This window comes from Oryctolagus cuniculus, chromosome 11 (assembly GCF_964237555.1).
Source record: "Oryctolagus cuniculus chromosome 11, mOryCun1.1, whole genome shotgun sequence".
Classification (NCBI taxonomy): domain Eukaryota; kingdom Metazoa; phylum Chordata; class Mammalia; order Lagomorpha; family Leporidae; genus Oryctolagus; species Oryctolagus cuniculus.
The window spans coordinates 29,804,515-29,829,585 of record NC_091442.1 but is presented as its reverse complement, the minus strand read 5'-3'; the positions used below and the strand labels follow the sequence as shown (position 1 = coordinate 29,829,585).

At 49.0% G+C, this 25,071-nt stretch overlaps 1 long non-coding RNA gene across 1 annotated transcript; it reads right to left on the bottom strand.

Moving 5' to 3' along the window:
• Window positions 1-9,676: 9,676 nt before the first annotated feature.
• Window positions 9,677-24,561, bottom strand: LOC127490973 (uncharacterized). Its single transcript, XR_007919381.2, has 3 exons — window positions 11,122-24,561; window positions 10,138-10,247; window positions 9,677-9,920 (listed from the first exon to the last, which is right to left on the bottom strand). It is a non-coding gene; the product is annotated as an uncharacterized lncRNA (long non-coding RNA).
• Window positions 24,562-25,071: the final 510 nt, after the last annotated feature.

Sequence of the window (25,071 nt, the reverse complement as noted above, 5' to 3'; positions counted from 1 at the left end):
CACCCGCAAAGTCTGCTGTCACTCTCCCAGCACGCTGTAGGATCACTTCTTTCAATCATTGCTAATTTGATGAATGAAAGCGCTCCTTATTTTAGTGAATAAGACTGTGGGGAGCAGCTCGGACTAGACTAAGTTACTGGAATTAAGACTTATTCTATGCATCTGCTCTCCTCTGTGGGGAGCAGCTCGGACTAGACTAAGTTACTGGAATTAAGACTTATTCTATGCATCTGCTCTCCTACAATATGGCGCTGGGAGAGGAGAAAACAGCTTCTACCCAGCTGCCTCCAGTTCAACCAATTAACTGTAGGACTTGCTCCTGATTGGAGAGCAGCGTACTCGGCGTGTGGGCAGCCGAGTTGGGATTGGCGGAGGAGGACTATAAAGGAGGAGAGAGACGGCATGCACCAGGAACATCTATGGGGAACATCTAAGGGAACCCGTGCAGCCCCCGAGAAAGCCGGCCGGCGGTGTGCCGCTCCCCTGCGGAAGTGGGGAATGCGGCCAGGGGGAACTGCCCTTCCACGGAGGTGGAAGGGATAGTAGCCAGCCCGGGAAGAACCAGCAGCAAACCCGGGGAGGGCCGAGCAGACGAAAGAACAGCGCAGGGTCCTGTGTTGCTCCTCCACGAAGAGGGGGAGCGACATAAGACCAAAACTTTCTGGTTGCTGAAAAGCTAATTGAAGTCCTAGCTTTTGCAAAGAGCCTTCAGAGATGAAGTGAGCAGAAGTGCTTTGTTACATCACTGGCTACTGATGTCTTAGTCTTCTTTTCCTACCTTACTTGCAAAAGGAACCCAGCGACTCCTGTCATTGATTTTTGTACTCTTATCATTGATTTTTTAATTGATATCTTTATACTGTTCCTGGCAACCGTTGTGAATGCTGTTGTATGCAACATGGAACAGTCTCAAGGTCTTTTTCCTTTATAAATGAGCCAGAGAAAGATGTGGAACTACCAAAAGTGCAGACTGCTTCCAGTCAGAATTCCGTGAGAAACTATCTTTGTCAGCTCTGGAATTCTTCTATCATGTGATAGATTTTGCCGAGGCAATTTTTTCTCTTTCTATGCATCCTTTACTTACAGAGTTAGGTGTCAGTTGCAGCAGTTCTGTTGGACAATTTTCTTGATTCCTGCTCCATCTTTTTTCCCAAAAGCACAAACAAGGAGCAGGCATTTCGTCCAGTAGTTAAGATGCCTGAACCCACATTGGAGGGCCAGCTCTGGCTCCCGGCTCCAGCTTCCTGCCACTGTACAACCTGGGAGGCAGAAATGATGGCTCAAGTAACGTGGGAGGCCCAGGTTGTGTTCCTGGCTCCTGGCTGCAGCCCTAGCTTCATCCTGGCTATTGCAAGCATTGGAGGAGTCAACTCTCTATCTTAGTCTCTGTTGCACTCTTTCTGTCTTTTTGCCTTTCAAATAAGTAAAAAAAAAAAAAAAAAAAAAAAAAAAAAAAAAAAAAGAAGACTAAAGAAAGATTAGCTATGAAGAAATTAGAAAGAAAAATAATTTTATACTTTATTGGTATTGTTCAACTTTCTTAGATTTTAGTGCTCAAAAAATTGCAGAGAAGAATTCCGAGACACACACTGCTTTCATGTTTACTGGTTGGACTTTTGTTTCTTCTTTCCCTATAGAGAAGAGTCTGCCCCAGAGAGCTGGAGTCCAGCAACAACGGAACACACCTGAATCCAATCTGCAGTTCAGAGCCAAGCCTACTAAACTCAGCGCACGCTAGCCCAACCCCAGGCCACCTGCAGGTACACGAGTGACAACAAATACTTAGTGCTAAGTGCCTCTCAGTCTACTTCACTCCACAGTGTCCTGTCTGCTCTTTTGTACAAACAGCTCTCTCTGCTGTAAACAGTCTCCCCATCTTCGCCCACTGCGAGGGGAATCTTTTGTTTACTTCTAGCTCCACATTCAAATGTCGCATCTGCCAAAGTGAAGTCTTCCTGGACTTGCCTTCCTCTACCAGGTAAATAATAAAATAATGGTTGTAAGGGATTTTAAAAAGCCTCCCATCAATCTGTTCTGCATTCCTAGACATGTTCACCAAGGGAATACTTCATCTCAGGTCTGGGATTGCTCATGGTAAAAGCCCATTCTTCCAGGGACACCACCTGTTGTTTTATCACTTAACTCAGTTCTGAGTCTTTACTTGAGGTGGTGTCAGAGCCCACAGGGTGGAGGCTCAGGCCCATGAGGCTGCCCTCACTTCAGATGCCAGGGGCAGGGAGTAGGTTGCCATCTATGCTTCCGATCAACCACCTGTAAGTCAGGGTTCCCATGACCCCCTTCTCAGGCTCATTGATCCTGCTAAGGTGGCTCACAGACTGTTTCCTGGTCTATTATAATCAATAAAGGATTTGATCAAAGCCTAGGATGGGCAGCCAGATGAGAGATGCTTAAGACAAGATGTGCAGGAAGGTGCATGGCACTCCCAAGCCTTCTCCAGGAGTGCCTCCACCCAGGAAGCTCTACCTTGGTCAGCAACCCAGCAGCCCTCCAAACCCAGATGTCAGGGGTTTGTATGTAGGATTCATCATCTAGGTGTGATCAATTATTAACTCAACCCTCAGTGCCTCTTCCCTTCCAGGAGGATGAAGGATGGAACTGGAAGTTCCAAGCTTCTGTTTTTATTTTTAATTTTACCCAAGCGGTAAGGGGAGAGAAGGAGGGAGGAAATAAGGGTGATTCTATACGCTTGTACATGCACCTTGCCTCACTCACCTGTCACTCACATTCCTCTTCCAGGCAGAGGCTGCGCAGAATGCTGGAGCTGCAAAGGGCAGCCATTGCTTCCAACTACCTGGGGAACTTTTTTTTTTTTTTTTTTTTTTTTTTGACAGGCAGAGTGGACAGTGAGAGAGAGAGACAGAGAGAAAGGTCTTCCTTTTTGCCGTTGGTTCACCCTCCAATGGCCGCCGCGGCCGGCGCGCTGCGGCCGGCGCACCGCGCTGATCCGATGGCAGGAGCCAGGAGCCAGGTGCTTTTCCTGGTCTCCCATGGGGTGCAGGGCCCAAGCACCTGGGCCATCCTCCACTGCACTCCCTGGCCACAGCAGAGAGCTGGCCTGGAAGAGGGGCAAGCGGGACAGGATCCGGCGCCCCGACCGGGACTAGAACCCGGTGTGCTGGCGCCGCTAGGCGGAGGATTAGCCTAGTGAGCCGCGGCGCCGGCCTAGGGAACTTTTGATACCTGCAGTGCAGTGTTAGCATCGCACAAGGTTATGATTGGTTTCTTCTATATTCTAAGTTCCACAAAGATAAAGCCGTGTTTTATTTCCTGTATTCTCAGGAATCTTTTAACCAACTTAAATCCATAAACATTTTTGTTTGTTTATAATTTTTAATTTTTTTTATTTTTTTGACAGGCAGAGTGGACAGTGAGAGAGAGACAGACAGACAGAAGGTCTTCCTTTTCCATTGGTTCACCCCCCAATGGCTGCTGTGGCTGGTGCACCGCGGCTGGCACACCGCGCTGATCCTAAGCCAGGAGCCAGGTGCCTCTCCTGGTCTCCCATGCGGGTGCAGGGCCCAAGCACTTGGGCCATCCTCCACTGCCTTCCCAGGCCACAGCAGAGAGCTGGACAGGAAGAGGAGCAACTGGGACAGAATCCAGCGCCCCAACCGGGACTAGAACCCGGGGTGCTGGTGCCGCAGGTGGAGGATTAGCCAAGTGAGCCGTGGCACTGGCCTGTTTGTTTATAATTTAACTTCCCACTTTTACCAAAGTTAGACCTACTGCAGTGCACCGGACACTTTTCCTCCGAAGGTCTGGCTGTTTGAGTCTCCTGAACAGGCAGATTACCAAGTGAAAACCATCACAGGTTGGTTCACCAGGGCTTTCTGTGCCAGGGAGCCTTCGAACTGGGGGCTCAGAGGCCCAGGGCGCACCGTCTGCTTTTACACCTAGGTTTGCTGAAGGATGCAATGGAACGGTGAGCGCGTGGGAGGAAGCCCAGTGAGGCCCTTCTGTTCAGACCCTTCCAGGCCTCTCTGCAGAGCGTTCCTTCCTCCTGGGCATGGGGCGAGACCCTTTCTGGAGTGGGGGTGGGAAGGCCTAGCCACCCGCAGTCAAACGGCGCAGGCCAGGGCTTTCCTGTCTGGTCAGCGGTCACGCAGGAAGGCAGAGAGACATGCAGATACTACTCCTGGGCTTCACGTCTGGTTTTGGGAAGAGGGGGTCTGGCTCCTGTGATCTGCTGGGAGAAGAGGGGTTTGTTTCTAGGGCTTGCCTCAGGGAGCGGGAGAGGCGAGAGAGGGCAGCGGCAGCTCAGAGATTTTGCTTCTGAGACCTTTGCCTGGGCATTGTTTTCCGAGCCCAACAACAGGACACGGTCCACAGAGTCAAACAGCGCCGTGGCACTTGGAAAGACACCCCGAGGTCTCCCTCTGCCCTTCCCTCTCACTCCCCTCTTTTAAGTGTTTGAGTGCCTATCCCCAGGGCTTCTGGGGATATGCTGCCTTTGCTACCCTGTGATTTTTTATAATCACCTACCGCCATTCCTTGCATTTCTCTCCACCCTTCCTGCATGCCACCCCCACACATGCACCCGCCCCTCCCTCCAGCGACTCTGTGAAGCTAGGTCGTAATCCGCATACACCAGAGTGAGCGTTTACACTGCATGGTTTGGCAATGCCATTCACAACTCAGCCACGTTCCGACTTCTGATTATTTTTTCCTTTCCTGTCCGGCTTTCTGTTTTCCCCAGGGTTAATAATTGCTTTGTTCTTACCTGCTTGTGTCGCTCCCCCTCTTCGTGGAGGAACGACACTAAACCCTGCCTAGGCTTCATATCCGAGTCACGGCACCATTATGTCGCTCCCCCTCTTCGTGGAGGAACGACACTAAACCTTGCCTAGGCTTCATATCCGAGTCACGGCACCATTATGTCGCTCCCCCTCTTCGTGGAGGAACGACACAGGACCCTGCGCTGTTCTTTCGTCTGCTCGGCCCTCCCCGGGTTTGCTGCTGGTTCTTCCCGGGTTGGCTACTATCCCTTCCACCTCCGTGGAAGGGCAGTTCCCCCTGGCCACATTCCCCACTTCCGCAGGGGAGCGGCACACCGCCGGCCGGCTTTCTCGGGGGCTGCACGGGTTCCCTTAGATGTTCCCCATAGATGTTCCTGGTGCATGCCGTCTCTCTCCTCCTTTATAGTCCTCCTCCGCCAATCCCAACTCGGCTGCCCACACGCCGAGTACGCTGCTCTCCAATCAGGAGCAAGTCCTACAGTTAATTGGTTGAACTGGAGGCAGCTGTGCGGAAGCTGTTTACTTCTCTCCCAGCGCCATATTGTGGGAGAGCAGATGCATAGAATAAGTCCTAATTCCAGTAACTCAGTCCAGTCCGGATTGCTCCCCACAGATCCCCCTTTCTTTTTATTTTTTGGCGTTGATACGCGCCTGTCTTCGGTGTCCCGCGGCACACACTCTGCTCTACTTGCTAGAGTTGCCACAGGCTCTTACAAGTCCTATCAATCAGGCAAACCGAATCCTGGTCCTCTCTTCGCCATGTTGTGAGGAGGTTTTTAGGCGCTGATGCGTGCCTGTGTTCGGTTCCCTGCAGCGCATGCTCTGGTCGAGCCTGCAGGGGCTTACAAGCCCTATCAGGCAAACCGAATCCAAGCCTTCTCATTGCCTTTTTGTGGGGAGGCCTTACTGATGTTAATTCGTGCCTGTCTTTGGTGACCTGCGGCGCATAAGCTGCTAGCCGCCACAGGTGCTCATCGTGCTCATCGCCTCACTTAATCAGGCAGACCGAATCCAAGCTCTCACAGTGCAGTGTTGTAGGGAGGCCTTTCTATTTCTCTATTTCTCTATCTCCAGGCATTCCTATTTCTCCCATTTTACTTCTATCTTCCAGCATTCCTATTTCTCTCATCTTACTTCTAAACTTCTGTTTCTCTTATCCCCGCAGCTTCCCGCTGCCCGCCCCGAGGCTACTTCTCGGCGGCTTCCCGGCTCTGAGCCGCTTCAGCCCACATCTCTCTCATCTGCGCGGCTCGGCTTTGCGCGGCTTGGCTTCGCGCGCTCTGCGGTCTCCACGCCCTTCGCGTCTGCACCACGGCCTCACGCCAGCCCCGTTCCCTATCTATTCACGCCCCGTGCTCTCTCTGCACGCGGCGGCTTCCGCGAGTAACACAGCGTAGCTTACGTGTCCGCCACTAGCATTCAATCTAAGTTCCCCGGGCTAGCCTGGCGAATTCAACCCAGCATACGTCTCCGCCCCACGGTTTGGCTTCCCGTCCTTTGCTCCCCGGGCTAATCAGACGGATCCCAATCTGGCTTACGTTTCAGCTTCTGGTTTCAACTTTTCGCCCCCCATTCCCGGGCTAACTTGAGAATCCCAAAGTGGCTTTCGTTTCAGTCTCGGCCTGCCCCCCGCGGCTTCAATTTCCCTAACATTTTTCTCTACCCGGTATGTTTCCCCAAGCTTTCCTCCAACAATATTCCTCCCTCATTTCTCCTGGCCTCTCCCCACAGTCCGCATCCGAGTCTGTTTGTTCTAGCTTTCACTTTCGCTTTCGACCTTAGAGATTTCTCCCAGTTTCCCCCCCGTAGTCCGTAGTCCGTATCTGAGTCTATGCCTAGGCTTTCAATAGCTTCTTCCGGCACCTTTTTCGTCCGGCTTTTCCCTAGGCTGTTTGCTAGTCTCTCTCTCCGGTATTTTCCCTAGGCTGTTTGCTAGTCTCTCTCTCCGATATTTTCCCAGTTCTTCCTGTTTCTTCCCTCCTAGGTTTCCTATCCGTCCTAGGTTTCCTATCTGAGCTAGGTTTCCTATCCGAGTCACGGCACCATTATGTCGCTCCCCCTCTTTGTGGAGGAACGACACTAAACCCTGCCTAGGCTTCATATCCGAGTCACGGCACCATTATGTCGCTCCCCCTCTTCGTGGAGGAACGACACTAAACCTTGCCTAGGCTTCATATCCGAGTCACGGCACCATTATGTCGCTCCCCCTCTTTGTGGAGGAACGACACAGGACCCTGCGCTGTTCTTTCGTCTGCTCGGCCCTCCCCGGGTTTGCTGCTGGTTCTTCCCGGGTTGGCTACTATCCCTTCCACCTCCGTGGAAGGGCAGTTCCCCCTGGCCGCATTCCCCACTTCCGCAGGGGAGCGGCACACCGCCGGCCGGCTTTCTCGGGGGCTGCACGGGTTCCCTTAGATGTTCCCCATAGATGTTCCTGGTGCATGCCGTCTCTCTCCTCCTTTATAGTCCTCCTCCGCCAATCCCAACTCGGCTGCCCACACGCCGAGTACGCTGCTCTCCAATCAGGAGCAAGTCCTACAGTTAATTGGTTGAACTGGAGGCAGCTGTGCGGAAGCTGTTTACTTCTCTCCCAGCGCCATATTGTGGGAGAGCAGATGCATAGAATAAGTCCTAATTCCAGTAACTCAGTCCAGTCCGGATTGCTCCCCACATGCTTGTTCTTGTATTACCATGAATGTGGGTGCATCAGGGGCTCACAATCTGATCTCCCTGGTGCAGGCTGCACGGCCACCGACCTGAACCCACCCTTGCCCCCTGCCTCAGGTTGTCCTTGGGGTCTCCTCTTTCTGATGCCCTTGGTCTGCCTCTTTCTCTGTTTACCCTCTCACTTTGGTGGAGCACATTGCAAGAACAAATAAAAATTAAACATAAGAGACTTGGTTCTCCCTGTTGAAAATGAGGGACGAGATCTCCCTCCTTCCTTTTCTTAGATATTTTACTTCACTTTTTTTTTTTTAAGATTTATTTATTTATTTGAAAGGCAGAGTTACAGAGAGGCAGAGGCAGAAAGAGAGAGAGAGACAGGTCTTCCATCCACTGGTTCACTCCCCAAATGGCTCCGATGGTTGGAGCTGGGCTGATCCCAAGCCAGGAGCCAGGAACTTCCTCTGGGTTTCCCACATGGGTGCAAAGGCCCAAGGACTTGGGCCATCCTCCACTGCTTTCCCAGGCCATAACAGAGAGCTGGATTGGAAGTGGAACAGCCAGGACTGGAACTGGCACCCACATGGGAAGCTGGCACTGCAGGTCGCAGCTTTAGCCGCTATGCCACAGCACTGGCCCCAGATTTTTTACTTTAGAAAAACTTGCCATTGTAAGTTTTTCTCTGTTGTTTTGAAATGTTTGTAAACTTTGTTAGAAGTTAAATAAGCCTCTTGGCCATTTTAGGGACCTGGGAATGTTTATCTCAAGGACCTGGGAGCCATCTCTGAAATGTAAGGCAAGGCGTTGGGCTACTGTTAAGACACCATTTAAAATCCCTGTATCCCATGTTATAGTGCCGGCGCCTCTCCTGGCTCCAGCCTCCTGCCAGTGCAGACCCTGGGAGGCATAGAGGGGGGAGGGGCTCAGATAACTGGGAGGCAGTGGGGAGCCCTCTGTATCTGAGGGCTCAGATAACTGGGTTCCTGCCACCCACGTGGGAAACCTGGTTTGTGTTCCCAGCTCCTGGCTCCAGCATTGGCCCATGGAGTTCTTTCTCTTTCTCTCAAATCAATAATAAAAAATAATAAAACAATTTCCCTTTACTACCTTTATGGAGAGGTTTCCTGGATTGGGAGAAGATTTTGTTTTTAATTTTAGTTCTCCACAACATCCACTGGTGGCTCCCTGAGATAGAAACTTTGAAGATAAATTTTTTCTTATTATTGCATTTCTGAAACTATCTTTGCTCTGCCCTCAAACTTAATTCCCAGAGGGCTTTTTTTCTTTTCTTCAGAGTTTGGTGGGCATGATTCCCTTATGTCCTCTGGCTTCCGGGATTGAATTGAGAAATCCCAAACCATTCTGATGCCCTGGCGCCTCCCCTCGAGCAGTGTTGGAGGACACTGTCTTGTCTGCAGTGTTCACAGTGGCGTGGGTTGGGGTGGCCCGATTTTCTCCGTCTGTGCCAGAACTCACAGTTTGGAAACGTCTGTAGTTCTGGGAAACCTCCCTAAAGCGTTTCTGCGATGATTTCTTCCCCTTCCTTTGCTTGCTTGCTTTCTCTTTGTGCAGAACCTACTGCTCAGATACTGGGTCTCCCAGACTGATCGCCTTCGTAGCATCTGCTGCCTGGAACTCCTGCCCCGATTTTTCATTCCCTTGAGTTTTGGCTTCTGTCTGCTGGGGGATTCTTTGACTCTGTCTTCCATTCCTTCTATTTCGAGTCTCAGTTTTGTTTTCTCAATGTTCATTTTGTTCTCTGGCCATGCTTCTTTCTAGCTTCCTGTCATCACTTCATAGATAATATTTCTCATTTCCCTAAAGGCATTGAGGACACACACACACACACACACACACGCACACCCCTGCGTGTGTATTTATATCGTCATCTCCCTGCAGTCTCATTTTCCTGCGGTTGACTGTTCCATGCGCGTCTGGGACTTGCCCATCGTGTTAGATGCCGTCTTCAGCTGCTTGCTTGCCTGGCAGAGCTGGACAGCGAGCCTGCAACAGCTGAGCCCATGCTTTGACTGCACGAGCGAGCGGGGCTTGACAGCCTCAGCTGTCGGAGCCCTTTCTGGGAACTGAATGAAGCACGAGGCTGGGGCAGGGCTCTGTACCCAGATGCCCACATTCATGGAATTCCTCGGCCCTCAGTGGCACAGCCCTGCCCTGCAAACCAGCCCCTCTGCTCACCAGCCTTCTGTGGGGAGGGCAGAAAGGCCATCACCTGGCTGGCCAGAGCTGCAGAGACTCGGGATCTGCCCCCCACCCCTTTTTAGATTTTATTTATTTATTTGAGAGGTAGAGTTACAGACAGTGAGAGGGAAAGACAGAGAAAAAAGTCCTCCCTTGCTAGTTCACTTCCCAAATGGCTGCAGTGGCCGGAGCTGTGCCAATCGGAAGCCAGGAGCCAGGAGCTTCTTCTGGGTCCCCCACACACGTGCAGGGCCCCAAGCACGTGGGCCATCTTCTACTGCTTTCCCAGGCCATAGCAGAGAGCTGGATGGAAGAGGAGTAGCCAGGGCTAGAACCACAAGCCCCTGCCCAATTCAAGCCCAGCCTGCCTGCTCCCCCCGCCCTGCACTGCCCACCCCCACCAACCCCATGTCCTGAAGGAGCAGCTTTTGGGGGATTCAGCAGTATCAGGAGGATAAGTGTTGGCTTTCCCCTCTGCCAGCTCAGGATCTGACTCCCAGGGATCAGTGACATTATTAACCTGTATCCATCTGGTCTCTGGGTTCCACAATGTCAAAGCTGCAGTCTTCTCTGCCAATCTCCCCGTTGGTCCATCTGTGCTTGAGCGTGCATCCGAACTGCTGACCTTAGCTGGGAAGGCAGATAAAATCCAGCACGTTCTTCTCTGGGGTTTCAAGCAAGTTCCTGGTTCCCCGCCCCTCCTCACTCAGCACTGTCCACCCACCCCCGCCCGTTGCTGCCTCCTCCTCCTCCCTCCCGTACCTGGATATGTGGTCCCAGATCCCGGCCAAGGCCCCATATCACCTCTGTCCACAGACTCTCCAACTGATCTCATCCTGTCTCATGATTTTAAATATATGTGTTTTTTAAAATTTATTTGACAGGTAGAGATACAGATAGTGAGAGAGAGACAGAGAGAGACAGAGAGAAAGGTCCTCCCTCCGCAGGTTCATTCACCAAATGGCCACTACAGCCAGCACTGTGCCAATCCAAAGCCAGGAGCCAGGTGCTTCCTCCTGGTCTCCCACGCAGGTGCAGGAGCCCAAGCACCTGGGCCATCCTCTACTACCCTCCCGGGCCACAGCAGAGAGCTGGACTGGAAGAGGAGCAACCGGGACTAGAACCTGGCGCCCATATGGGATGCCGGCACTGCAGGCGGAGGATTAACCAAGTGAGCCACGGCACCGGCCCCTGTCTCATGATTTTATACAATATCTGTTTGCTGGTGACACCCAATTTATATCTCTAGTTCCCTGATTTCTTCCTCTTTGACTAGAAGGCAAGTCCTGGGGAAGTGGAGTTCCGGGCACAGGGAGCAACAGGTGGTGGTGGTGGGGGTGGGGTCTGCCTGGTGCACAGAGCAGCAGCTGCGGTGACCTTGAGCAGGGAGGACCTTCGGTCTGGTGTCTGTTTCTGAGTGCTCGCTTTGGCTGCAGCATGGAGAGTGCATTCAGGAGGCAAGCCCCCCGTACTTAAAGCCCTGTGTTTAAGGTCACAAGCTCACCTTAACCACGCACCTCCTGAATTTCCAGACTGTTGAAGGTGCTATCCATTTGGTGCCCTGAAACTACACATGAATTTCTTTACTTTTTAATTGAAACAAATTTAAATTTTCATTTTATTTGAAAGGCAGAGAGATAGAAAACAAGGGTGGAGAAGAGAGGATGGGGAGAGAATGAAAGGGAGATCTTTCGTCTGTTCATTCATTCTCCAGGGCTACAACAGCAGGGCCAGGCTGAAGCCAAGAGCCAGGAACTCTGGGTCTGCCGTGTGGGTGGCAGGGACCAAGTACTTGAGTCATCACCCGCTACCTCACAAGGTATACATTAGCACGAAGCTGGAATTGGGAGCAGAGCCAGAACTTGAACCCAGCTCCTCCAATATGGGATTTGGGTGTCTCAAGCCGTGCGTTAATCACTGTGCCAAACACTCACCTTCTATACCTACCCCTAAGCCAGAATTTCTGTGCCATCCTTTGTGATAAGAGATCCATTTATACAATCTGTGTTAAAGAGATGCAGTTGTGTCCGCAGAATTGCAGCACAGGGTCAGCAAGAGCTTGATCTCTTCTGTCCCGCGATAGGTGGGGAGGTGACGATGGCCTCTCTAGACACAGTGAGGCGTGCGTTTCAGCATGGAGCTGTGTGGCTGGCTGGGGCTGTGACAGAGCAGGCAGGGGCTCTGTGAAGGGGTGGGTGCCTCTCCCTCTTTGTGTGGTTGCTGTTTGTCTTCATGGGGCTGCTGCTTCCTCCCTGGGTACTGCCTGTGCACCTGGGAGCCACAGGGAAGGAGGCACAGATGGACACAGGAGGTAGCCTGGGACGACGTACTTCCCTCTGGCGTGCGAGTTTCTGTGTTCTGTACGAGAGATAGGTTTCGAGAACAGTTTCTTTCTCCACCCTCCCTGTGGTCATGATTCGATCTCTGGTCAAGATATGATTCTGCTTACTGGAAAGATGGGTGGAGGCCCTGTCCTGTATAGCATGCTCCGGCATCTGGCGAGAGTCTGTGGGTCTCTGGTTTCCTTTCACATCAGACGATCCTGATGGGGGAAAAGCCATCCAAATGAACAGCTTGTAGACCTCAGCTATGGCTGAGTCCCGGCTCATTCCTGCTGCCCTGATGCAGAGGCCTTGGGGATTTTCTTCCACATCCAAGGGGCTTCCTCTTCCTCCTCCTCCTCTCAAGCAATCTCTCACTTCCACCTTTTAGTCTGGGTGCCTAGGTAGTCTCAGAGCAAACCCATTAGCCACAGGAAGCAATTAAGAACTCAAGTTTACATGTTTGATATTCAAACCTGCAGTTTTAAAAAATTTCTTATTTTTCATTTTATTTGGAAGGCAGAGACAGAGAGGGATGAAAGAGAGAGAAGGGGAGAGAGAGAGAGATGGAGAGAGACAGAGACACAGAGAGAGGAATCTTCCATCTGCTGTTTCACTCCCCAAATGCTGGCAATAGCCAGAACTGTGCCAGGTCAGAGCCAGGAGCCAGAACTCAGTCTAGTCTCCCATGTGGGTGACAGGGACCCAAGCACTTCAGCCATCACCTGCTGCCTCCCAAGGTGTGCGTCAGGAGGAAGCTGGATCAGAAGCGGAGCTGGGACTTGAAGCAAGTACTCTAGTATGGGATACACAGGTGTCTCAAGCGGCTACTTAACCGCTGCACCAAACGCCCACCCAGGCTTTTTGACTTAAGATTCATAATTATTTTTACTTCTGCCAAAGACACCCTCTAAGGCACCGATTTGAAGTGAATGCTCAGGGAGTGGCAGTGAGAACAAGGAAGGGTGGGGGATGTGGGGAGGAAACTCCATGGGCATTCAGGGGTGTGTTTCCATGGTGTCATCAGAGCGGGGCAGAGACTGCCTATCCCTGGATAGAGAAAGGACATGTTTGGGGCTGGCGTTGTGGCATAGCGGGTAAAGCCACCGCCTACAGTGCCAGCATCCCATATGGGTGCCTGTTCAAGTCCCGGCTGTTCCACTTCTGATCTAGCTCTCTGCTATGGCTTGGGAAGGCACTAGAAGATGGCCCAAGTCCTTGGGCCCCTGCACTTACATGGGAGACCCGGAAGAAGCTCCTGGCTCCTGGCTTCGGATCAGCCCAGCTCCAACCATTTTGGCCAACTGGGGAGTGAACCAGTGGATGGAAGACCCCCCCTTTCTCTCTGCCTCTCCTTCTTTCTCTGTGTAACTCTGACTTTCAAATAAATAAATAAAAATCTTTTATTTAGCAAAAAAAGAAAGGACATGTTTGTCCCACACGAACGGTGCTCCGAGGCCCTCCCCACCCCCAAGCCATGGAGCTCCTACAGCCTGTGCTGAGGAGATGGAGCGGAGCCTGCAGCAGCGGCAGCCACCACCCGCTCGCCTGCACCAGGGGAGCCCAGATGGAGAAAACAGTGGAATCAGGTGTCAGGTCCACAAGGTCAGTGCCAAGGGCACGGCAGAGCCGTGAGACTTCCCTGTAGGGAATGAGTCAGGGGAATGACACGTAGGGGTTCAGCAGAGAAGCCATGTTTGCAAGTGCATGGACCAAAGGCAGAAAGGAGAGTGCATCTTACGGCTTTGCTACTCAAACTGTGATCTGTGGACCACCAGCAGCAGCAGCACCTTGGATCTGGTTAGAAATGCGGCCGGCGCCGCGGCTCACTAGGCTAATCCTCTGCCTAGCGGCGCCGGCACACCGGGTTCTAGTCCCGGTTGGGGCGCCGGATTCTGTCCTGGTTGCCCCTCTTCCAGGACAGCTCTCTGCTGTGGCCAGGGAGTGCAGGGGAGGATGGCCCAGGTGCTTGGGCCCTGCACCCCATGGGAGACCAGGAAAAGCACCTGGCTCCTGGCTCCTGCCATCGGATCAGCGCGGTGCGCCGGCCGCAGTGAGCTGGCCGCGGCGGCCACTGGAGGGTGAACCAACGGCAAAGGAAGACCTTTCTCTCTGTCTCTCTCTCTCACTGTCCACTCTGCCTGTCAAAAAATAAAAAAAATAAAAAATAAATAAAAAAAATAAAAAAAAAAGAAATGCTGAATCTCAGGGCCAGTGCTGTGGCACAGCGGGTTAAAGTCCCGGCCTGCAGCACCAGCATCCCATATGGGCACTGGTTTGAGTCCCAGCTGCTCCAGTTCCCTGCTAATGCACCTGGGAAAGCAGCAGAGGATGATCCAAGGGCTTGGGCCCCTGTACCCAAGTGGGAGACCCAGAAGAAGCCCCTGGCTCCTGGCTTCGGATCAGCTCAGCTCCAGCCGTTGTGGTCATTTGGGGAGTGAACCAGTGGATGGAAGATCGGTCTCTCTCCCTACCTCTCTGTGTAACTCTGTCTTTCAAATAAATAAAATAAATCTTTAAAAAAAATGCTGAATATCAGACCCATCCCAGACAGAACTAGCTTTTCCATTTTAGCAAGATCCTGAGATGATTCATAGGTAATTTGTGTTTGAGAGTTGCTGTCTTCCGTGATCCACACGAAGGGCTGAGCACCTAGAGGAAGGTGGGTGTCCAGGGCTTATACAAGTTCCTGGAGATTTACTGCTCACGGTTTGCAAGGGTCTATAAGTTACTAGATTATATGGCAACCGAACGTGGAGCTCTCTGGGCAAGCACAGTTAGGGAACTACTGCTGGTCAACCTTGTCCTGGGTGGACCTCAAAGCTTGCATCTTTAGGGCGCGGAGGGGCCAGGAGGGGGCATTGATGTTGTGGTGCGGTGGGTTAAGCTGACACTTGAGGAACTGGCATCCCATATCACAGTGCTGATTCGAATCTCAGCTTGTTCTGCTTCCAATTCAGCTTCCCGCTAATGAGCCTGGGAAGGCAGTGGATTTTGGCCAAAGTGTTTGGGCCCCGACCTCCCACTTGGGAGACCCAGATGGAGCTCCTGTCTTCTGGTGTCAGCTTGGCCCAGACCCGACTGCTGCAGGCATTTGGAGAGTGAGCCAGCACATGGCTGATCTCTCTCTCTCTCCATCTCTCCCTCTATCCCTCTCTCCCTCTCTTGCAGTAGCTCTGCCAAATAAATAAATAAATAAATACAGCTTTTTTTTTAAAAGCTTGTACTCTCACATCTTTCAAGCTGTTTACCAAAACCAGTTTTATGTTTCTATGCAACAGCCTTCTTTGTACATATGTGGGGTCTTTGAAAAGTGCATGGCACATCCGGAAAACATTATATATGAATTTCAGTCTTTTTGCATCAAAATATACTTATCTTTTTTATAAAAAGATTTATTTTATTTATTTGGAAGGCAGAGTTACAGAGAAGAGAGAGAGATCTTCCATCTGCTGATTCACTCCCTAAATGGCTACAACTGTTGAGGCTGGACCAGACTGAAACTAGGAGCCTGGAACCCCATCTGGGTCTCCCACGTGGGTGACAGGGTCCCAGGTACGTGGACCATCTTCTGCTGCGTTCCGGGGTGCTTCAGCAGGGAGCTGGATCAGAAGCAGAGCAGCTGGGTCTTGAGCTGCTTGTATCAGATGCCAGCACTGCAGGCAGTGGTTTAACGCAGTGTGCCACAATGCCAGCTCCTACACTCATCCTTTAATTCCATTTCCCACATTTCTAAAAGTATCCTCCTCTATCTTTGCCTACTTGTATAAGTGGTTTCTGTTGGAAAGTGGGCATGCTTAGAATTTCTGTAGAAATTGCCAATTGCCATTGGTATTCCTGTTGGGGTGCTCAGAACATGTGTTCTCCATGCTCGTGCCAGCATGACTTATGATTGGTCTTTAAGATTTTGGCATTTGAATACACACAAATATTTATTTTATTTATTTATTTATTTATTTGAAAGTCAGAGTTACACAGAAAGAGAAGGAGAGGCAGAGAGAGAGAGAGAGAGAGAGAGGTCTTCCATCCGCTGGTTCACTCCCCACTTGGCTGCATCGACCAGAGCTGCGCCGATCCGAAATCAGGAGCCAGGAGCTTCTTCCCAGTCTCCCATGCGGGTGCAGGGGCCCAAGGACTTGGGCCACACACACACACACACACACCACGGCTTTCCCAGGCCATGGCAGAGAGCTGGATCGGAAGTGGAGACGCCAGGACTAGAACCGGTGCCCATATGGGATGCTGGCACTTGAGGCCAGGGCATTAACGCGCTGCAGCACAGTGCCGGCCCCACAAAGACTCTCAGGTTGAGTTCCCCATGTTTAGTAGCCAGTTGTATCAGTTTCCCTCTGCTTGTTTGTGTGGTTTTCCCATTACTGCTTTGTATTAACTTTTAGGATAGTGAGAAGTTAATTTTGGTCTCTTATGGTTTACAGATATTTTCTTTTGATCTCATTTAAGACCAGTGTGTGAGAGCCAGGGACAGGTGCATGTGCACGCACACACACCCTTAAAGTGTAGAAATGTATAACTGTTAGGTAGTGTCTCAGTCTGCTTTGTGCTTCTGTTGGAGAACATCTAAGACTGGGTAATTTACACAGAGATTTCTTACGGTTCTGGAGGCTGACAAATCCCAGGTCCCAGGACCTACCTATATGATGCAAGGGGCTCCTGCTGTGGCATCCCATGGCAGAAGGCAGGAGGGCAAGAGAATACGAGTGTGTGTCGGGGACAGGAAGCGGGGTGTTGAACTCACTCTTTTATCAAGAACTTAGACTCATCTACCACAATAACGTCATAAACATAACCCACGACCACAATAGCATCGTAAATCCATCCATGAGGGCAGAGTTCTCATGACCTAATCCCTTCTTAATGTTTCCAGCTCTCATCACTGTTGCACTGGGGCTTAAATTTCCAACATGTGGACTTAGGGGTACACATTCAAATCGTAGCTGTTTGTCATGTTTATTTCTCATGTCCTTCATGGCTTATGGGTTTCATGTCTATGTCATGTTCTTAGCTTGTATGTCAAAAAGTGCACCCAAGAAAAGGTTATGCTTACATCTTAAAAATCTAATCCTTGGGGCCGGCGCTGTGGTGCAGTGGATCAAAGCCCTAGCCTGAAGCGCTGGCATCCCATATGGGTGCCTGTTTTAGTCCCGGCTGCTCCTCTGCCCATCCAGCTCTCTGCTATGGCCTGCAATAGTGGTAGAAGATGGCCCAAGTCCTTGGGCCCCTGTGCCCACGTGGGAGACCCGGAAGAAGCTCCTGGCTCCTGGCTTCGGATCAGCGCAGCTCTGGCCATTGCAGCCATCTGGAGAGTGAACCAGCAGATGGAAGACCTCTCTGTCTCTACCTCTCTGTAACTCTGTCTTTCAAATAAATAAAATAAATCTTTTTTAAAAAAATCTAAGCCTTTGCTTCATGTAAAATAAATTTTGATTAAAAGGAAAAAGTTAAGAATCCACCCTATTTGCTTTCTCCAAATGGTTAGCAGATTGTAGTTATGGATTTTTCCATAGGACAGATTTCCCCTGCTGCTTTGAAATGCCACCTTTAAAATCATGTATTGAATTTTCATTTGTACTTGAGTTCATTTATCTGCCTGCCAGTTCCATGCTTGTGCCTTTTAAACAATAGTGGCTGCTGCGCTGTGGGTTTAATGTCTGGCAGGCCCATCTCACCAACAGGGCTCTTTTTTTTCTCACCTGAGAAGTTCCTTGGCTTTCTCATCTATTTATTCTTGGAGACAATAAAAATAATAGGGCTAACATCCACACACTTCTTCTGTGCCAGGTGCTGTTATAAACACTTTATTTGTGAGAATTAATCCAATCTTTTATTGTGGAAATTTTCATTATTGGCATCCGACACCCAAGGGTGCAGTCACAGAAACGGTGAGCACCTTGCTTATGTTTGCGCAGTGGAACGCAGACTCATTCTCTGACTGTTTTGGTTGGGACTACATTTAATTTCACAGTCTTTACCACATTCTCTAATTGTTTCTTAAAATGTTTTCCACTGGTCCTTCCAAATTCCAGGAACCCAGTCATAGCCCCTACAGATTATGCTAATGGAGCCTCCTTCTCTGTGCATCACGTTTGCTGTTCATGCTCTTCTCTGAGTAAGGCTTTTAGAACTGTTATGAATGAAGTGGTGATAATGCCCTCCCTTGGTTGTTCCTGCCCCTAATGGGTTGCTTTTAGGCAGTACCATTAACCACGGTGCTTGGGTTAAGTCACAGAAAATATCTTTACGATTTTCATGAAAGTTAAATAGACTCAGGAATGGATGTTGGATTTCATCAAACACTATTTTGTTATTTATATTTTTCTTTGTTAGTATAGACATTATATCAAATTTCCAAATATTGAACCAATTAACAAATGATGCTGTCTGATTTTAATGACCACTGGATTCTATTTGTTAGTATTTAACTTGGTAATATTTTATAATATCCCTAAGGGCGGCTGGGTTGCAGATTTCTCTTTCTGTGCTGTCTTTAGCAAGTTTCAGAGTAGGAATTCTGGTGCGAGAGTAAATGCGTGTGAGAAAGCAGCTGTCGGAGCTGGTGTGTTTGCTGGGATGCCTTTACAGCTTTTGGGATTTCATCAGACTAAAAAGCTTCTGCGTAGCAAGGGAAACAATCAGCAAAGTGAAGAGACACCTACAGAATGGGACACAATATTTGCAGATTCTGTGTCTGATGAGAGGTTAAGACACAGAATACTTAAGGATCTCAAACAAACAATAGCAACACCCCCTCCCAATCCTCAGTCAGGTTAAAAATGTATAAGAGGCTGAATAGTCATTTCTTGGAAGAGGACATACAAAGTGGCCAACAGGTATGTGAAAAACCACTCAACATTGCTAATCATCAGGGAAATGCAAACCAAAACCACAATGAGGTATCATTTGACTCTAGTTAGAATGACTACTGTCAAAAAGACAAAAGATAACAAGATAACAGATGTTGGCAAGAATGTGGAGAAAGGGAACTCTCATATAATGTTAGTGAGAACATACATTAGTATCGCCATTATGGAAAATAGTGTGGCGATTCCTTAAAAAATAAAATAGAACTACATATGCTCCAGAAGTCCCACTAACGGGTATATATCCAAAGGAAATGAAATCAGCTTGTTCAAGAGACATCTGCATTCCCATGTTTGGAGCAGCAGTGTTCACAATGGCCAAGACAAGGAAGCAGCACTCTCCAATGGATGAATGGATCAAGAAAACGTGTTCTATATTACACGTTACACAACGGAATGCTACTGAGACTTTCAAAAGGAGGAAATCCTGTCATTGTGACAACATGGATAAAACTGGAGGATGCTATATAAAGGGAAATAAGCCAGACACAGAAAGACAAATACTGCATGACCTCACTCACATGTATGCTCTAAAAAGTTGGTCTTGCAGAAGTAGAGAGTCAGAAGAGTGGTTACTGGAGGCTGGGATGGATGGGAAGAGGGAGATCAGGGAGCCACTGGTTAACATTTACAGTTTCATAAGAGAAATACATTTCAAGACTTATTGCACAGCGAGGTGACTATAGCTAATCATGATATATTCTAGAAAAAGAGGGAATGTTTTCTGCTCTCACTACAAAAATAACTCTGTGAGGTAACGCATTTGTTAATTCGCTAAATATAAGCATCTCACAATGTGTTTACAGTTCAAATATCATGTTGTACATAATATTATGTTGTACATAATAAAGTGATACATATCTGTAAATTTAAAACACTAGAATTAGACAAAATGAAAACTATAGTCGGTAGATTTTGGTATGTAACATTCTTTTTTTTTTATTTTTTGACAGGCAGAGTGGACAGTGAGAGAGAGAGACAGAGAGAAAGGTCTTCCTTTGCCGTTGGTTCACCCTCCAATGGCCACCGCAGCTGGCGCGCTGCGGCCGGGGCACCGCGCTGATCTGATGGCAGGAGCCAGGTACTTATCCTGGTCTCCCATGGGGTGCAGGGCCCAAGCACTTGGGCCATCCTCCACTGCCAGGGAGGCCACAGCAGAGAGCTGGCCTGGAAGAGGGGCAACTGGGACAGAATCCGGCACCCCGACTGGGACTAGAACCCGGTGTGCCACTGCCGCAAGGCGGAGGATTAGCCTAGTGAGCCACGGCGCCGGCCAGTATGTAACATTCTGATACATAACATTTTATTTTCATTATTTTCTAGACTGTGTGAGAATGAAGTTTGCCTCTTTTTTGTTAAACTATCAGACATGCTTTAAAATTCATCAATTTTAATTGTATAGTTTTTTAAATATGTATTTATTTGAGAGGAAGAGAAAGAGAGAGAGAGAGAGAGAGAGAGAGAAAGAGAGAAATCGCCACTGGATTACTCCCCAAATTCTTGCAATGACCTGGATTGGGCCAGGGCAGAAGCCAGCAGCCAGGGACTCAATTCAGGTCTCATACATGGGTGACAAGGAACTGGCTACCAGACCCTCTCCGGCTTTGCACAGGTGGGAAGCTGAAATCAGACACCAGACCCAGGAATGAAACCCAGGCGCTCTGATGTGGGACATGGTTATTCCAACAGGCGTCTTAGCCACTAAGCCAGATGCCTGCTCCTAACTGTGGAGGGCTGATGAATTTTGGTATTTCTATGTGCTTGTGGGAAATGGCCATAATCATGATGTAGAACCAACCCTCAGCCTGAGAAGTTTCCTGTGCACTTGGTCCCTTCCTTCAACCCAGCTCCTGGTGGCCTTGGATCTGCTTTTTTATCAATACAAGTTTGCCTTTTTCTAGACTTTCTAATGAGTGGGATCCTACAGCTTATTCTTTTGCTTTTGCCTTCTCTCACTTTGAGATCTGACCATGCTGCTGTTACACGTGGTGTGTGTATTTCACTCCTTATGCCAAGTTGGGCTGCGATGGTGTAAAACCTGGTGGCTAGGAGCCCAAGAGGGATTTGAACATGAGAAGAGACGTGTGACAGGAACTGTGTTGGGTTGTCTTCCGTGTGGGAGTCACTGCAAGCCCTCTCTTCCATCTCCCCCTAAAATCTCCACTCCACCCTTACCTCCGCAGGCTCCGCTGAGTACCCTTGCTGTTCTGAGCCAGCAGAGCTGTGACGTGGGCGTGGGGGTGAACACGGCCCTTCCTGCACTCCTTCCTCAGTTTTCCACGCTCTGCTCTAGGGTCTGCATTTCCTTGTTGACCCTCTGCTCCCTCTTCCCTCCTCCTTGTTTTGGAAAATATAAACCTGTTCTTAGTCCTGCTAATGGTGGCGTACGTACTTTTGAAACGTCTTAAGCTTCTTTCAGTTTAACGAGCCTGGAAATGACAGGGTGAACATGGATGTCCTCTGTGATAAATAATAAATAATGATATGAGCAAGCAGACGCGCCCAGAAGCCTTCCCTACTGCCCATGTCCCTTTCAACTTATTTATTTATTTATTTTTGCTGCCATGTCATTGGATTTTGGCACTGACCCATTATTTTAAAGTACCTATTATTTTGACTATTTTTTGGAATTGTAGCAATTGCATTGTTTCCAGACTGACATATTTCTTTTCTTTTTGTGTTATTTATTCTCTTCATCATTATTATATTTTTAAGGAAAATCTTCAGAGACATGTTGGGGGTGATAGTGTTACTGGAGAAGTTGCAGGGTTCTTGTCTTCGTGCAAGAAAGAATTCAGGCGTGAGACAGAGAGTAGTGGGAGGTAAAATAGCAGGGTTTATTTAGGGCAGGGACATCCGTAAGGATGGATGGGCACCTCTCCAGACAGGACCTGGGAAAGTGCCATCGCTTGGGGGGGGGGGGCAAGGTTACATGATTAAGTGGGAAGATTACACCTGGCCAGGCAGGTGGGCGGCTCAGCAGAGAGGCCCAGGGCTGAGCGCACAGTTGGGGGGGGGGTTAAGGAGACGGGTCTTGCTTCCCCACCTCTGCTCCTCTTGAAACAAAGGGTTTTTTGGATGTAAATAGAAAAACTTCTGAGTTTTCCCCTGAAGGTATCAGACAGGAGGAAACCTAGCTGGTGCCATCCTGGGTTCAGAGGAAGGGTGAGCAAGACCCCCTGGAGAATGGGGAGCAAGGTGTTTGAAGTGCAGATACTGGGCTGCACCTGGGAGATTGTGGAAGATTTTTCAGGCAGAAGGGGCGGGGACCTCCACCTGGCAGGTTATCAGGTAGAAGGGGGCAGGGCAGGATGCAAAGGCGGGGCTGCCCGTGAAACACTGTCAGGATGACTGAGATGCAGATGCATATGCTGGACACATTAGGCCTTTATGTCACACACACATAAGCTCATAACTGACTTCCTACCTAACAATAGAATTTCTAAGATCTATGTTTAAAGATGCCATTTCTGCTGCTTTTACTTGTAAACAGAATGTAGAGTTCTTGGGCGCGTCTCTCTTCCTTCAACGCTCTAATACCCAAGACCTCAGCCAGGTTGGGGCTGGAGCTCCCTTTGGGTCATTCCAAGCCACACTGATAGCAAGAAGCAGGCCAGGGAGCTTCCAAAGCTTCCCTGCCGCCCAGTGGTGAGGGCGAGAGCACGTTTTTTAGAAAGGAGGAGGCAGGCAGGCGAGCCGCCTGCATCGTGAGCTCCGCGCGTCACTCATGGTGTTCCAGACCAAAAGCAGCAGGGACATTTACCTGGCGACGATGTCCACGGGTTTTCTCTCTCCCCTTCTGACAACTGTCACATTCTGGGGAGGGCTCGGGGGAGAAGCCCCTACCTGAGGCTCCGGCGTCACTTCGCCTGACACACCTGTGACCTCTGGGCATCGTGACTGTGCCTTGATTTCTCTTTAATGGAGTTTCCTGCTTTGCCTTTTGATCTCTGTATTTTCTTGGGTTTTCAGGGATGGGAAATAGATGCACATTCTTTCTGCCAGCTTTCTGGCTGTTCTTTCTCTTTTCCATTTTTAAACGATGATTAGCATATTCCTTTCTGATTTCCAATTTCCCATACAGTCCCCTGTTGATGCCCACTGGGGACCGGTCCCAGGATACCCATCCCTGCAGAGACCACAATTCATGGGCACTTGAGTCCCCTGTGTAAAATGCATGTAAGCTACACACAGATTTTAAGTCGTCTCTAGATCACCTACATCCATGCTGTGGATTGAACAGGATGCAGACATTTGGGCCCCAAGTTCATGGTTGATGGCACAGAGAGGATGGAAACGATGGGGACGTGGCGTCCAGGAAGGGGGCCTGGTGGGAGGTGCTCAGGTCACTGGGGATGTGCCTTCAGGGTGTAGTTCTTGTGAAGCCTTGGGCCATAAGAGCACATGCTGGGCTGGCGGAGCTGCCTGATCTTGGACTGTGAACCTCCAGAACTGTGAGCCAACATAACCCCTGTCTTTCCTAAGCAGATTGTCTTGGGGATTTTGTTGTAGGGATGAGAAGCTGATAATACAATCCAACCCAGTATGGATTCTGTGTTACCATTGTTGTACTGTATTGTGTAGGGACTAGTAACAGAAGGATCTGTACATGCTCAGTGCAGATGCCGAATATTTTCTGTCCATGGGTGGGAGACTCATGGGTACAGAGGGCTCATTGTATTTTTTTTTATTGCATAATCCATTTATTCCTTCTGCAGATGTTCCCCTTTATAGTTTTGGTATTAAGTGATTACTCAGCCTATTAATAGCTAATAATGATGCCAAACTTTTTAAAATTTCATTCCATTTGGATGATAATTTACATTATTAATTATTCCTTTTAGTAAGTCAAAGTATATCTTCAGGTATTTGGTTTTAGGTAAACATTCAGTAAACAGCGAGTCAGTTCTTTAATACTTAGGTCCCTTGAATAGTGCTATTTTCAATAGCTCCTTGTTTAGAAAATGCATGATTTCCCTTACATCCTTTCTAGTATTGTCTTTTGTTTGAGTCGGTTCATCTAGCATTACTCAAAAAGGAATGCATCATCAAGGACTGAATATGATTTCCTACGCGTGAGATGAAGCTTGACATGTACATGTAACTAGCATTCTTAGAATTGATTCCCCTTAGTCACCAGGTGGTAGGACTGTTTTAGAAAAGTACTTTTATCACTATTTTCATTGTATCTTATTTTCAAAAATTATTTCTCTTGATTAAAACAGTCTGAGATTTTCCTTTATATTCACCACCTCCAAGAAGAGGAAGCAGCCAATTTACTGAAATCCAATTAATTCACTGAAGGGTCAATTCATCAAATGATAAATTCAGTCTTTCAGAAAAACGTATCTGCTACAGACTGAATGTTTACGTCCCAGCCCCTTTCATGTATTGAAGCTCTAACCCCTAAAATGATGGTAATTGGAGGTGGGGACTTTGGAAAGTAATTAGGTTTAGACAAAGTCATGAATTTGAGGCCCTCTTGATGGGTTTTGTGCCTCGTAAGCACACAGAGAACAGGTGACCAAAGCAGGAAGATGGCCCTCACTAGGACCCAGCCACACTGACATCATGACCTAAACTTTCAGTCTTCAGATAAATACCTGGTTTTAAATATTTTATGTATGTGTGTATTTACAAGGTGGAGAAGGAGAGGGAGGGAGGTGGGGGAGAAATGGACAGAGGTCTCTCATCTGCTGGTTTATTCCTCCAATACTCAAAATGTCTAGGGATGGACCAGGCCAAAGTTGAACATGGGTGACAGGGACCCAACTAATTGATCGTCACCATGGTCTCCATTAGCAGGAAGCTAGGGTAAGGAACCAGAGATAGGAATCAAACCCAGGTGCTCTGGTATGGGACATGGACATCCCGGCTGGCATCCTGGGTGCTAGGCCAAATTCCCCCACCCCTGCCCCAACCTGTTGTTTGAGATACCCACCCATTCTCTGGCATTTCATTAAAGCAGCTCCAGGTCAGGCAGTATTTACTAGAACCTTGTTTGCAGGGACATAGTCTTTTTTTTTTTTAAGATTTATTAATTTATTTGAATGGCAGAGTAATATATATATATATATATATATATACACACACACACACACACACACAGATCTTTCATCTGTTGATTCATTCCCCAAATAGCTGAAATGGCTGAAGCTGGGCTGATCTGAAGCCAGGAGCCAGGAGCCAGGAGCCAGGAGCTTCTTCCAGGTCTCCCACATGGGTGCAGGGGCCCAAGTATTTGGACCACCTTCT